We start from the raw sequence: 3,825 nt of genomic DNA on the forward strand, positions 1-3,825 counted from the left end.
GTTCTCGTCGGGCAGGCCGAGCGTCCTCGGTCACCCGGGTCCTCTCGAACATCACCCCCGGCCGACGAGCGTTCTCGTCGGGTAGGCCGAGCGTCCTCGGTCACCGGATCCTCTCCGAACAGCAAACCCCGGTCGACGAGCGTTCTGTCAGGCAGGCCGAGCATTTTTGGTTTTCCCGGATCCTCTCCGAACATCACTCCGGTCGACGAGCGTTCTCGTCGGGCAGGCCGAGCGTCCTCGGTCACCGGATCCTCTCCGAACATCACCCGGCCGACAAGCGTTTCGTGGGTAGGCCGAGCGGTCCTCGGTCACCGGGTCCTCTCCGAACAGCACCCCGGTCGACGAGGCGTTCTCGTCGGGCAGGCCGAGCATTCTCGGTCTCCGGATCCTCTCCGAACATCACCCGGTCGACGAGGTTCTCGTCGGGCAGGCCGAGCGTCCTCGGCACCGGATCCTCTCCGAACATCACCCCGGCCCGACGAGCGTTCTCGTCGGGAACCCGAGTTTTCTCGGTCGCCGGATCCTCCGAGAGCCCCCGACATCTTGCGGAGCTCGCCCTTCTCAGGGGCGCCCGAATCCGAGGCGGTTTACGGAGCTCGCCCTTTTCAGGGCGCTCGTATCCACGCCGCGTGGGTAAATTTCGTCCGCCGCGTTATCATTTGGTAAACCTTAGTTATAAGTCGTGTCCGCGTCTTTATGATTGGTTCGCGTCGCGTTATTATTGTAAACCTTTAGTTATAAGTCGTTGCCGCGTCCGTATGATTTGGTCGCGTTTCGTCCGTCGGTTTATTTTTTGTAAACCTTAGTTATAAGTCGTGCCCGCCCCGTATGATTTGGTCGCGTTTCGTCGTTGCATTACATGTATTCCTTAGTATAAATCGTGTCCGCGTCCGTATAATTGGTCGCGGTCCCCCATTTCCTGCGATTCTCCTTGTACGCGTAGACTAGATAATAAGCCCACTCTTGAGGGCGGCTTAAAATAAACTCTGTTTTTACCAGAACGATTGGCGTGGTTATTGCGAACCTGAGTCTCCCCCCCCTCTTCCCGAATCCTGGCACCGACGAGCCGATCCGTGGCGTCGGGAAAGGAGCCCCTTTACATGGCGCCCCGAACAGGACCTGACTCGCCCGTCGAGACTCCGGTTCGCAATCCATATGCTGGGGTGGATTTACCACCTAGACAAAGAAAAAGCCGCCCGTTTTTCTCGCCGACCGCGACCGACCCGGAAGGGAGATGGGCGACCTCCCCCGCCCGCATCAGAAAAACCACGTGATGGCTACCCACGCCGCACTGGAGCGTCCGTAACACTCCAAGTACCCAGCCGCGAAGACCTTTATCGGAGGCACGAGGACCCCCCGAACCACCCGAAGCCGACCCGGCAAGGCCTTAACCAGATACGCAAGTGGGGCTGCCATTCGAGAGTAAAGACCCCCTCGCGTTCCCTCGAGCATCTAGAGGAATCAGTGGGCTATGGTCGGGAAAGGGACCACCATCTCTTAATCTGGCTAGCCGAGCGCTAAAAGGCGAGGCCCTCCTGTGGTGGAGGGAAACACCAGAAAAACAGTGGTCCACCTGGACCGAATTCCGAAAAGTTTTCCCTCGCCCAATACCTGTCGCCCGGGTATAAGCGACAAATTTCGGCGAGAAATACAAGGCCGGCGACAAAAGCCAAAGGGGGGGGCTTTTACTCGATACGCCACCGCCGTGCAAACCATGATGCGTCGGGCCGGCGGTTACACCCGCAGGGACCAGCTCGAACAGCTGTACGAAAACGCTGACCAGAGCTCCAGCTATACATTCGGTTAGACGAACTGCACACGTCTCCGAACTAGGGAGCGCGCGCTTTAGTGGGAGGAGATCCACCGGCGCCGTCAAGAACAAAAAGTCGCGAGGTCTCCAGATACCGAGGCAAACCTCGCTTGCAGCCACATATGACCGCTCGAACTGCTGCTGGGGGTTTCAAGCAGCGAGGACACACCCGACTCGATTGCCGCCCGCCTAGCACGAAAGTTCTGTTTACAGTGCGGGAAGGATGGCGTTCTAACCCCGGGACTGCCATCTCCGGGGGAAACGGTCAGCGGGTCGGAACCGAGGAGGCCACCGCCCGACCCGCGTCCAGTTAGGAGTACACGCCACGGCCGCACTATTAGTCCGGATCCGCCGACTCACCGCCTGGGCGCTTCTCGACTCCGGATCGGAGGGGGTCTTCATAAACGCCACCATGGCCGACCGCTGTCCCGAAACGGCCTCCAGATCCAGCCATCCGAAGAAACCGGTAAAACCTGGCCGACGGCTTAGGGCATCCACCTCCGGCTCAGTCCGACTTTGCCCCGGATCGGCCCTCGCTCTGTTCGCCACCGTTTCCCGGTCTTGGATAACCTTAGCGAGGGGAGGGGCCCTCATCGGGGTCGACTGTGGGCTCGATTTCGCATCACCCTGCCGCCTCCGCCAACCCCATCGGCCGAAAAAGACGGCCCCCCCAATCTATTTTGGCAACTATCCACGGCCGATTATCAGCCGGGATTCCTCCACGTTCGCCCGAAGAGGACCAGCGCTTCCCGGGAGTTTTTGGACACCGAGCTTCGGTTATTCGAAATCCGTGCGGGGACCCACCGACCGCGCCGAACACCGGATCAGACTACGACCCGGGGCCCCGATAAAAAAAGCGGTTACCGACCGCGTAATCCAGCCAAAGCAAGCCGTCATCGATAGCGAGGTTACAAAGATGCGGACCCGGGGGTGATCGAGCCCTCCGGCAGTGCCTGGAGTTCTCCCGTGGTCCTCGTAAAAAAGAAAAGGGGGCCACCGGTTTTGCGTGGACTAAACCGCAAACTGAACCAAGCTTCTGATAAGGACGCTACCACTGCCGCACATCCTCGCTACGCTCGAAAGCTCCGTGGGCCCAGTATCTATCTACATTGGACTTGAAAGACGGATATTGGCAGGTGCCACTAGACTCGGGCCAGCCGCCCCCCCACCGCCTTTACGATTTCCCGGGCGAGGGGACTCTATCAATTTAGAGTCATGCCCTTTTGGGTTGCACTCAGCACCCGGGCCCCGTTCCAGCGGTTGCTGGACAGCGTCCTCGGCCCAGAATTGGAGCCCAATGTATTGGTCTATCTCAACGACATCATCGTGGTCAGTCCTTCATTAGAGGCTCATATGGAACACCTGGCCGAGTCTTCAGACGGCTACGACAAACGCGCCTCCGCCTTTAACCCCCCAAAAAGTGCCACTTCGGGTTTCAGTCGCCTCAAATACTTGGGGCATATAGTGGACAAAGACGGCATTCGAACTGACCCAGATAAGGTCAGTGCAGGGCCGCCGGACAGCACCTACCACTGTCCGTCAAGTGCGCCAATTCCTGGAGTCGCCCCCTGGTACCGTCGCTTTGTACCAGACTTTTCCGCCACCGCCCCACCATTGACACGCCTGACCCTGTCACGTCCGGCCGTATTTAAAATTTTTTCGTTTACTCCAAGTTCCTTAAACGCTATTTGAAAAACGCGCCAAAGCCGGCCATGACGCTTAACTCCGCCTAGAAAAATAAACGTGGCGCTTTGTAGCGCCTAAGGATCTCCCACCACGGGAGAGCCCCTACTCCGGAGAGTTCCCCTCTCCAGGCCGCCCCAGGCCCCAGCCGCCGAAACGAAGGACCTCAGAAACAAATCCCCAATTTCGGCCGTTCTCTGCGCGACACCGAACAGTATAGTCGCACTCCTAAATTCTAACTCTAAGTCCAAATTCTAAATCCTAACTCTAATTTAAAATTCAATAAGAAAACAACCAAAAAGTTAAAATAAAAAATTTAATTTGTTTAAAAA

The sequence above is a fragment of the Nylanderia fulva genome, unplaced genomic scaffold (assembly GCF_048542155.1).
Source record: "Nylanderia fulva isolate GAGA-0341 unplaced genomic scaffold, ASM4854215v1 Scaffold477, whole genome shotgun sequence".
Classification (NCBI taxonomy): domain Eukaryota; kingdom Metazoa; phylum Arthropoda; class Insecta; order Hymenoptera; family Formicidae; genus Nylanderia; species Nylanderia fulva.